The sequence below is a fragment of the Xenopus laevis genome, chromosome 4L (assembly GCF_017654675.1).
Source record: "Xenopus laevis strain J_2021 chromosome 4L, Xenopus_laevis_v10.1, whole genome shotgun sequence".
Taxonomy (NCBI): Eukaryota; Metazoa; Chordata; class Amphibia; order Anura; family Pipidae; genus Xenopus; species Xenopus laevis.
This window is the reverse complement of record NC_054377.1, coordinates 77,324,765-77,336,958: the sequence shown is the minus strand read 5'-3', so window position 1 is coordinate 77,336,958 and position 12,194 is coordinate 77,324,765. Positions and strand designations below refer to the sequence as shown.

The 12,194-nt window shown below is 35.7% G+C and overlaps 1 long non-coding RNA gene across 1 annotated transcript; it reads right to left on the bottom strand.

Annotated features, from left to right (window-relative positions):
• Positions 1 to 324: 324 nt before the first annotated feature.
• Positions 325 to 5,699, bottom strand: LOC121402850. Its single transcript, XR_005966819.1, has 4 exons — positions 5,516 to 5,699; positions 4,111 to 4,221; positions 3,217 to 3,378; positions 325 to 1,401 (listed from the first exon to the last, which is right to left on the bottom strand). It is a non-coding gene; the product is annotated as an uncharacterized LOC121402850 (long non-coding RNA).
• Between the last annotated feature and the right edge of the window lie 6,495 nt (positions 5,700 to 12,194).

The window sequence follows — 12,194 nt, the reverse complement described above, 5'->3', positions numbered from 1 at the left end:
ATAAACTTAAAAACAAATACCTAAATAAAAATGTTTTTGCTCTTGAAATGTAGGATCCTCATTTTATTCTGTGAATAGTTTGTTTCTTTTGTGCATGTTTAGATTATAGTAACTTAAAGAAGAGCTACACATTCCTAGCAGAGACTTGTTTTTGGAGCAAATGTGTTGCTTTCAGTGTAATACGTAACAGTAAGTGGTCTGTATTAATAATAAGCATCATGGAACTGCACTGAGAAGTCTGTCAAGTTGGAGAGGTGAATTATAGGATTTGCTGTGTGTAGGTCTTTGTGTTATTTTCAAAGTTGGCAAAGTAAAGCAGCAATAATGTCACTGTTCCAGCAATAAACCATTTGTCTATGTAAGAGTCCATGATTACTCATTTTAAACCAGAGGTCACCAGACATCATCCTATTAATCCATGACGACTAATGATCTATACGTGGTATCTACTACAGTAATTACCTGGCTCTCCATTCGCTCAGACGCCTTCACTATGGTCTAGGCTGACTTAATTTGCTAAATTGAATTTCATGTTCTTTCTCTGCAATTTAACAACAGTCCAATGTGTGCAGTGATAACATAACACTGTATGAGAATAGATATAAATAATGCATCTGCAATTACATAAACTGTTAGAACATGTCTGTTGATAGTATTTTCATTTACTAAATAACAATCTGCTTGTTAGACACCATTATAGAAACAACAAATCAGGTATGGGATCTATGTAATAGACAGCATGTTGGGGGGAAGGGGGGTTTGACATCACTCCAACTGGCAGTGCAGCAGTAAATAGAGGTTGAAGCTTATTAGAGCACAAAGCTGAGGACACTTGGGAAAGTCAGAAAAGGTCTTGCCTCATGTCAAATTTCAAAAAAAATTTACTTGCTCTTTTGGAAAACAGAATTCATTATAGTATTGTGCCTGGGGGTCGATTAACATTTTGAAAAAAATATGTTACCTTTAAAGCTTTGACGCCTGTCTGTGCCTGCTAGATGTACACTGCTATCTAAGCATTTCTAGAATGCAATCCCACAATGTTTTTATGCGTTTTATGTTTAATAGTTTGCATTTAATTAACAAAGTATTTGCAGAAAAATACACTCATATAATGCTGTGGCCTTTGTAACACTTAAGTACTTGTGAGTATATCTGTAAAAAATTATGAAAAGTAGCACTTGATACTAAACTAATGGGAGAACAATATAATGCTTTAGTGTGCCAATCTCTAGTCATTCAGTGACTTGTTATTTATTTGTAATTCTGATTGCTTGCCATGTCTCACCGTCTCTTTCTTTGCCCTTCCCCTTCTCTCCTTGTGCAGTTTTCCATGTCCCCCTCTTTCTTCCATTTAACTTTATTTCATACTTTCATCATTTCCAAACATTTGCTTTTTATTTCCTGAAAAGAATTATGAAAAAGCAATACAATAACAAAACAGAAGACACCACATAGTATACACTTCGACAAGACACGAGCAGCATAATTTACTACTTAATAATAAAAGGGGTTCTTACTTCCTTTTTTACTACAGCCTGTTCAAGTCCCAGTACTGTATGTAGCAGTACCATCACAGTTCTCTTAATAAATTGATCCAATACCCTAACACATCTCTATAAGCCCCTCAAAAGCTATTATATTTTTGTCTTTCTTTCAGAAACCACAACTTGCAGTTAGTTGTCTATATAGTGTTTAGTGGTGGGAACACATACATTACAAGTATTAAGGGTAATGGACTATAACAGGGGTCCCCAACCTTTTTTACCAGTGAACCACATTCAAATGTAAAAAGAGTTGGGGAGCAACACAAACATGAAAAAGGGCTGTGATTGGCCATTTGGTAGCCCCTATGTGGACAGGCAACCTACAGGAGACTCTTCTTGGCAGTATACTTAGTTTTTATGTAATTAAAACTTTCTTTCAAGCCTGGAATTCAAAAATAAGCACCTGCTTTGAGGCCAGTGAGAGCAACATCCAAGCGGTTGGTGATCCAAGTAGCTCATGAGCTACTGGTTGGGGATCACTGGACTAGATCAAAGCTGAATGGTATTAGCTGGAAGTTATAGGAAAACTCTACATTCATTTCAGGGAATTAGTATAAGTCTTTTTCATCCCATAAAGCTTTTCAGGTAAGACATGAATCATAATGTTGTCTCTGGTGTTAATGGTTTTATTGGTTTCCTATAAGAACACTATGTTAGCATAAGAAATCTGCAGCAATACTGCCCTATTCTAATCTACCAGATGAAAGGAACAGCTGTTAACAATCTACTATACTGTCGCTGCCATTGTCTTTGTGCACTTAATACATTTATAAATGAAATCAATCACATTTTATGGTGTCTTTAGACAATAATGTTAGATTAGATATGGCTTATATTCACTTTTAATGCTTTGTGGAAAACAGGTAGAACACACGTGTCCTTTTCCAATTCAAACTAGGTAGGTGGCTATTGCTGCTTGCAAAGCAGAAGGTAATTGAACCCAGTGGCTTGAAAGAAACCATTGTACAAATTGAAGTAGATATTAGAGCAACACAGATCACAGGGAAAATGTGGCAATAATGGTTTGGAGTGTGCCTGTGGGTCCACTGCAGATAAATAGCCTTGTAGAGCTACAGGCTATAAAGATGCTTGTCAAAATGTCTAGCAAGGCAAGGAAAGTATGTTTTGTTGAAAAAAACATTAATTATTTATTGTACAGATTGATTATCCACGATAGTCTTTGAAATCTGTTTTCCTCAACTGCTTTATTAGCTTTGTGCTTTACATACACTGAGCACTGAATACTGATGTTCTGCATAAGAGCCTGTTAGAGGGAGAGAGTGGACTCTTTATAATGAACATCAGTATAAACTGGTGAGATACAAGCATTTTTCCCATCAAGGAGTGTAATACATAAAAAATATTCTTTACAAAATCATGCCCTGTTTTTATAATGCCAACTAATTTTACACAAGCTTTCACAAGTGATATGGTTTTCTGCTATTTTCTGATACATTTAAGATTGACATTTCCCTTTTGCAGTTTAATAAAATTTTTTGGACATTTTTACGTTTCTTTTTCTCCACCTTTTCAATAGTAGCGGCTTTCTCCTTGTGACCCTGCCATACACCCCATTGTTGTGTGTCATGGTTGCTGACATTTGCCAGTGCAATAAAGGCCTTTCGCTCCTATACATTTTCCTGGGTTTTTTTATGTTTTCCCAGAGTATTACCTTGCTCCTGGTGTGCTCTTGTTCGACCACTCGTGTGAAGGGTAACATTGGTGTTGACAGTGGATTCGTAAGGCCAATCTCCTTAGAAATAGATTTGTACAGGGATCAGATTTGGGTTGTCTGTGTTGCAGATTTTTTTTCTGTGCAGGGAAAAAAGTCAACCTGAATGCAGAGAGGAGAGTATGTTATTCTGGAGGCATATTTTCAGTCATTTGAGAGATTTTATTTCATAAAAAAAGTTTTACTTATTCTTGAAGATCAGATCTGGATCATATTTAAAGATCCAGATTACTGTTCTTTAAATAAGGCAGGGCCTCCCACGCTGACCCCTAATAATGTAATCTCATGTATTGAAACCTTTAGAGTAGTACAGTGTACATCTTAGTATTTAGTAGTATTTACAATTTCATAACCCAGCCCATTGTTTTAACAGTTGTCGCACACCAATGCACCCCCCCCCCACAAGATGGTGCTGTCTGATGTTTCTATCAATGATGTGACAGGTGCACAGTGCTAGCAGTAAAGATACATCATAAAAGCACTAAATTGCCATATAAGTACAAGATTATGTAAAGAGATACTATCTTCCTGGACTAAAGAATAAGGTGTTGCTCTTATGAGATATACAGTGGGACCAATTACACTTTAGCTGATTTTACTACTCTACTGCCTGGAGAGATGTTTGTCTAATACCTACAAGAGGCTAAGAGATAAGAGCTCTGTCTTAAAAACAAACCATCGATTGTTTAAAATACATAAATGAAACGTGATCCTAATGCAACTTGAGGCACCAAAGCATTATTAAATATTATAGATAAAGATAAAAAGGCAGTAATTCCACCCCTCCAAGAAGAGTGGTGCTAGATAATTAAAATACCATACATAAAAATTTACCATTGAAATGTAGCAGAAGATTCTGAACATGTTGCCACCAAATGTCAATGCAGTCATAGGTTAGAGTAGAAACAGTTCTTTGTTTGCTTGTGTCACTTAATGCATGGAAACCTGTGTATTATAAAACAAAACAAACCCTGGCATATTGCTATAGATGCCTCATGTGGATTATAATTGCAAAGTTAAGCGCACAAATTTAGTTCTTCTATTTATGCTTCAAAAAGGAATATAAATGTTTCAAAAAGCGAAATATCTGTGTTTTGACAAATAAAAAAATTAAATGTTTTACAGGCAGAATAGGCCATAATAACATAATCCCATACAAAATAATAGTACAATATGACATGATCTTTAAAAGGCTGTAGAATTTCACCCAGAATTGTTAAGTGGAAAATATTTTATATTAAAACATAAGATTTTCCTTAAGATTTGATGCAGGTTAACACATGCAGTGTTGGACTGGCCCACTGGGATACCAGGAAAACTCCCGGTGGGCCCAGGTGTCAGTGGGCCCTCATGCTGCTAAATATTTGGCCTATTTCATGGTTATTTTTTATTTCTATGAGAACAAAGGGGCTAAATAGATGGAATAATAGATTATAGTATTATAGTATATAAAGAAAAGAGACTAGGAGAATAACGGTTGAGTGAGGAGAGGAAGAATAATAGTACTGAGAGTGGGCCCCTGGCCTAAGGTTTTTGGGTGGGCACCTGGTGTCTCAGTCCAACACTGAACACATGTCTCTTCACATTAAATTGTTTATGGCTACGAAAGTCTGACAATAAGGGGCCCATTTACTTAGCTCGAGTGAAGGAATAGAGGGAAAAAAACTTCAAATTTCAAATGGTTTTTTTGGCTACTTCGACCATCGAATGGGCTACTTCGACCTTCGACTATGACTTCGAATCCAATGATTCGAACTAAAAATCGTTCAACTATTCGACCATTCGATAGTCGATGTACTGTCTCTTTAAGAAAAAACTTCGACCCCCTAGTTCGCCACCTAAAAGCTACCAAAGCTAATGTCCCCATAGGCTTTGCTATCTTTTTTAGCTCGAAAAAAAATTGTTCAATCGATGGATTAAAATCCTTTGAATCGAACAATCGATCGAATGAATAGCGCTTAATCCTTCGACTTCGATATTCGAAGTCGAAGGATTTAACTTTGACAGTCGAATATCGAGGGTTAATTAACCCTCGATATTCGACCTTAAGTAAAATTGCCCCTATCTGTTTTAGAACATCAAAGGCCAAGGCTGAAACAAGGGGTATGCAGCAGTGATACCTGCCTAGGGAGCAACCATTTTAGGGAAGGTGAAGTGGTCCACTACAGAAAATATGCTTATTGAAGAATACACAGCATCAGCACTTTTTGACATGTTCATCATTAGATCATCTCCTTACCTCTCCTCACAATTCGTGTGCTGACTGGTCTGTATCTGCCACTAATTCAGACAGGTAGTATTGATGTTGTGGGTCAATGGCGGGTCCATCCATTCTTGTCTTATTTGCCAAACTTCCTTAGCCCAGCTCTGTCAAAGGCATGTAAGAAAGGGAAGAAGGATGTAGAAGTAGGGGGATAGTCCATATATTCAATGTGAATTTTTTAAATGGGGCATGCATTTTGGATTTAGACTTTTTGGGGGTTATTTATTAAGGTTAGCCATGGAAATTCGAGTATTTGGTCAATGGTCAAAATTCTGATTTTTTGAGATTTACTATACTACGACCCTGGAAATAGTGCAAATCTGAAAATACACCATCTAAAACCTGTTAAGGTCATGTAGGAGTCAATGGCAGAGGTCCTTTGAACCATTTAAATATGTTGATAGTCTTCATGATGAACAAGTTTTTTTTTAGATCAATTAGAGCGATTTGAATTGATCAAGTTTTCGGGTTATCCCCGAACTTGCTGATTCCAGTTTTTTTCATTCGAGTTTTTTTTTTTTAAGTAGAAACCATTCAAGTTCATTTGAGGTATACAAAATTCCTTTGATAAATAACCACCATAATGTGCGTTTATAACTCTTAAGCTGGTCAACATTTTTAGTATGCGTGTCGTAAGTATCTTAACCCATAGGCCATAAAAAGCATATTAATCAGGCAATAGTACTTGTGATAAGCTGGTTTTGTCTAGAAAACAATTTAGTGTTATAAGCTTCTGAAGTTTCATAAGGTTATACAAGAGTTTCTAATGTATTTTCTAGGTATAAATCTTAAATGCTATCATAGCAACTGACACTATTTGCAGTTTTCAATAACAGTTAATGTATTTGCTACGAGTTCACATTTTCACTGTGAACTAATATGTTATATATCCTCTGTAGAGGGACTGATATATTCCTGGAATTAACTTCCTTTTACTTCCAAGCATCAACTATAACCAAATTTCTACATAAATCTATATGTTGCAGATGAAAATTAGAGGGTTATGCTCATCCTTTAAATAGCTTTAGATACTATATAATCCTTGAATTTATCCAGATAAGGCAATACAGCCTTTTCAGCTGTATTCCCAGCTTATGTAAAGCTATGTTTTAAAGTAAGCATTCTTACAAACTTCAAAAACATCTTTAGTAAGAGGCTCACCATCTTTAAATTTTACATTTGTCTGAGTCCTCTTTGGCACAATTAGATAAATTATCCTCATCAATAGGTAAAGAAGATGGTGAGGGATTATACTGTTTCTGTGGAATTACTTATAATTCCCTTCAGTTTCTGTACTGATTACTTGTCACATTGCTAAGGGTTGATTTATTTTTTCAGTAGAGAATGCACACTATAACAGCATAACCTTATACAGGGATGGGACCTGTTATCCAGAATGCTTGGGACCTGGCGTTTCCACATAAGGGATCTTTCCATAATTTGGACCTCCATACCTTACTTCTACAAAAAATCATTTAAAGGAGAACTAAAGCCTAACTAAAGAAGTAGGGTAGAAATGTTGTACATTATGTTTTAAGCTTCTGTACCAGCCCAAGTCAACCACAGCCCTTTAGTAGTAAAGATCTTTGTCTCCAAAGATGCCCCAGTAGCTCCCCAACTTCTTATCTGCTGATTTACTGCACATGCTCTGTGCTGCTGTCACTTACTGAGCTTAGGGACCCACTCACAATATACAGTACACATACAATATAAATGTCACAGTATAAGACAGATTAGTAATTAATACAGATAATTACTACAGGACAGCACAGAAACCAGTGAAAATAGCATCAGAATTTAAAACCCTGTAGCATCAAAGAATATTACATACACAACCTAATTTTCTGCTTGATATTTTGCGACGACCCCTAAGCTTAGCTTCTCAACAGCTGCTCAGAGCCCACTGAGCATGTGAGTGTCGCAGACACTTTCCAAGATGGTGACCCCCTGTGACAAGTTTGAAGTCCTGGATCATTGCTGCTATTGACAAGCTGAAACTTTAGGCTGGTGCAATAAGTTCAATATATATAATATTGCATTTTTAGAAATATTAATTTTTAGGGTTTAGTTTTCCTTAAAATATGAATTAAACCCAATAGAATTGTTTTGTCTCCAATAAGGATATCTTAGTTTATATCAAGGTACTGTTTTATTACAGAGATAAATCATGTTAAAAAATGTTAATTATTTGATTATTATGGAATCTATGGGAAATGGCATTCCTGTATGTCGAACCTCCGGATAACAGATCCTTTACCTGTATTACTTTGCTCGCCATTCCAGTACTTAATTCAGATTTATAATAGTTTTTTTATATTAGTTATTATACATTTCTTTTTCCATGTCAAGTATGTTACTAGGAACCAGGAACATATATATCTGATTAGTAGAGAACATTAACCCATAGCAGCTAATCAGCAGGTAGCATTTACTAGTGCCTGTTTGAAAGCAAAGAGGTGTACTAGACTGTTGTAAACTTTGGGACTTTTATTATATATTACCCAAGAAGCAAGAGGGTCATTTGCAAGCAGGAAGACTGTGTTCAAATGCAAAAAATTGTCTTTTTCTTTGCACATTGCCTTCCATCTGTGAAAAGATTGCCACAGGTCTCAGCAATCTGTTCCTGAGAGCAGATACCTGCAGCTGCCATGATGAATACATTGCTGCCTACGTTCAGCAGAGTAGTATTCAATCTCTACAGAACAGATTGAGGACAACACCTACCTTGACTTGTTTTCTGAATATTTCATAAAGCTGTAGGGACCTATAGGATATCCTATCCCTATAGAGTTAATCCCCTACCTTTCCTATGTAGTTCTCTTATCCTTTGTTATTGGGCACAAGCCCTTGCAACAGTTTAAGTGTAACCACTTCACATATTGGACAAAGAATGTAGTGACACTCCCCTGCCACACTGCTATATAGTGCTGTGTAGGGAGTGGCCTCTTCTTCGTTGGCTCCTGGTGCTGCTGCTAGGTGAATCCCATTGAGCCTGGGATCACCATAGGCCCCAGTAAAGCCATTTACACCAAAGGGACCTGACACCTTTGGTGCTTAAGTCGGGGACCAAGAACGAGGAACAGCTAGCATAGTAAGCTCCTGTAAGACAGAGTGGTGTAGCAGAAAGAGCAGTTGTCGCTCCAACAAGGATTGTAGAAGGAAGTAGCTTTCCCACAAGGCTTGTTTGCCTTTAGAGCAGGGAACTCAGATGATAGGCATTTAGGTTAGCAAGGGACTACCTGTACCCTACCTGATCGATCCCGATCCCCTCACTGGCAACGTTGGTTAACTGGAAATTGATGTACAACTGTCTGCTGATACCTCAAGAAGTCACATTGGTCTGACTGTGATATTTACTTTGTCCATTGTGATTTTCTTTTCTACTGGTATTTCCAGGCTTAATGTTTTTATGGTTCAAATACAGCTTTCTTGTTAACCTGACAACTCTGATTCCCTCCATTGCACACATTGACAAGTTTGAGGCCACGTCACATAAATATTTATTCACTCTGTTGTTGGTTAATTTAGTAATATGTACTTTTCAGTAATTCTCTTGTCTGTTGCTCAATGGATCAGCAGGTGTATCTGTTCAAAAGGAAGCCAATGTATTAGGTAAAAAAGTGAAATAACACTGCAGGTAAGTGCATATATAGAGAAAATAATGTCTCTGTTATCTTGCAGACCCTGAATGCTCCTAAAACTTCCTAGGAAAAGTACTGTATGCCAGTCTCCTGGTCTCTCATCTTATTGTATTAATGCACCTTTATTTGTATATCCGCATAAAAAAATCTCTAAAACTAAGGGACTGATTTATCAAAACTTAAATTCATTATTCGAATTAAAATTTTAAAAACTCAAATTTATTGATTAACCACCAAAAACTCAAAAATCTTGAATTTAAAGGGGAGCTGTCACCCAAAGAAATATTTCCAAATAATTTCCCTTTATCATGTTAATAAACTTTACTTTATAAAACTATAGAGGTTATTTATTGAAATCCAAAATTATCTCATTATTTTCTGAAATCTACTCTGACCAAATCCTCACTGGTTATTTCCCCTTATTTATCAATACATTTTCCCAAAATATTCCAGTGTGGGAAAAAACTCAAAAAATCTTTCAAAAATCGATTAATACAAATTTTTTCTGACCCGAAAAATCTTTGGGATATCTTCGGGACTTCTCCCATTGACATATACAACCTTGGCAGGTTTGAGATGCTAGATTTTTGGATTCTGACTTTTTCCATCCTCTGTGTATAATAAATCCTTAAAAATCTGAGGTTTTTTTTCAGAAAAAAAATTCTGACAGCGAAAACATTTTTAGCTAATTAATACATTAATAAATTTGATAACTCTGTCTGCTTTATGGAGTGATTCTGCTGAAAACTGCATAGCAGAACCGTATTCCATTGATGCTTAAGTTTTTTGGGCTGAAAGGATTCCGACACTAAATTTTCAGTACTGGAAGGATTAATTTGTTGATTCTTATCATTAACTCTTTTACAAAAAGTGTGCATTAGTAGTGCTTATAAAGAGTTAATGATAATTCAAGTTGCCTTACACTCCCTTAAAAGAGGAAAAATGGTTCCTTTTATATACAATATTATAATCTTCTTAAATGCACATTGCTAATCCAAGGGAACATAACCATCATACAGTTAGGGTTGAATTGTATTGAAGCATAAACCATAGATTTTTCCAGAAATCAATTAACCGATTGTGAATCACTCTTGCTTACACAAATTTCGACCCAGAAGAAATCGATTCACTCAACTCAACTCTAATTGCTGGATCTGAAATAAATAAAGAAGCCAACTACAAATGTGAAGGTATGTCTGCAGTCAGCAATTTACATCATGGTATGTTGCTGAGATTTTTTTTAACAAATCCCCTGCTTACATAAACTCATGCTGGCCTTTAGTAAAGAACTGTCATATGTATATTAACTCACACATAATACTATCGATTAGATTAGTGTTTTTGTGACTGCACTGAAAACTCTTATTTCCCAGAAACATACAAATACAGTATATGCAAGATGGAGAGACGCTCAATAAAGGAAGTTTGGCAACTTCAGCTGAAATCACAGAATGTTGTTTGCAGTGTTGATTTTGTGAACAAGCATACTATCATAGGCTATTGTGATACTAAAATCTACAATTTGGGGGTTATTTACTAAAACTCAAATTTATCCATTTTTTTTTTTTTAAAACCTCATTCCCATCCACAAATTTAACTCATGTAACAAATTATCAGCTTGAAAAAGTCAGTACAACTTTTTTGAATTTGATGTCCGAATCGCTCGACTTTTTCAAGTTGTTGCCCGAAAACCCTGAATTTATTTAATTATCCAGCACGGTGTAAAGAAGCAACTTAAAATTGTTAAAGGGACATCTGCCATTGACATGACCTCAAAAAGTTTTAGTATTTTTGGATTTGAATTTTTAGCAGCTTTGGGTTATAATAAATTTCTAAAAATTTGAGTTTTTCTTACTCTAAAGATTTGAGTTTTTTCCCTAAAAAAACTGGGCAGAAAAAATATTGAGGCTTCATAAATAGGCCATAAATAGGATGTAAATAGTATAGATCAGGGGTCCCCAACGTTTTTTGCCCGTGAGCCACATTCAAATGTGGAAAGAGATGAGGAGCAACACAAGCATGGAAAAAGTCCCTTGGGGTGCCAACTAAGGGCTGTGATTGGCTATTGGGTAGCCCTTATGTGGACTGACAGTCTACAAGATGCTCTACTTGGCACTATACTTTGCTTTTATGCAATTAAAACTTGCCTTCAAGCCTGGAATTTAAAAATAAGCACCTGCTTTGAGGATACTGAGAGCAACATCCAAGGGTTAGGAGAGCAACATGTTGCTCGCGAGCTACTGGTTGGGGATCACTGGTATAGATATACATATATATTGTTTATCTATAGATTTTTCAAATACGCATAAACTCACATTTTACTTATTAAAAGATCTGAATATAAAAAACACAAATGAATAAAAACATGGAACGAATTTGAATAAGAATACGAAAACCTTGAAAGCCTCTTGCTAAGGACAGCTCTTATTGATCTTGACGCCTGCTTTTACATGGCGTAGTTTTACATTCGATTTTTTTGTTGTTGTTTTTCTGCTTAATAAAAGTGATTTTTTTTTAAAACTATTCTTCACATGCAATATTAGTAATATTAAGTACTAAAAAAATATTGAAATGTGAAAAAAAATACGAACACTAGGGAGCAGATATATCAAGGGTCGAAGTGAATTTTCGAAGTAAAAAAATTCAAAATTCAAAGTAATTTTTTTGGATACTTCGACGATCGAATAGGATACTATGACTTCGACTTCGAATTCCATTTGAAGTAAAATCGTTAGAATATTCGACCATTCTATAATCAAAGTACTGTCTCTTTAAAAAAACTTTGACTTCAATACTTTGCCAAATTAAACTTGCCGAAGTGCTATGTTAGCCTATGGGGACCTTCTAGAGCATTTTTACGTCTTTTAAAGTCGAAGAAAAAACGTTAGATCGATGGATTTGAATTTTCACTTCGACCTTTGATAAATCTGCCCCTATTAAATCAACTCATAAATGTTCTTGCCTTACAACTACACAGAAGAAGCTAGAAGTAAATCAGAAAAGAGAGTAAAATT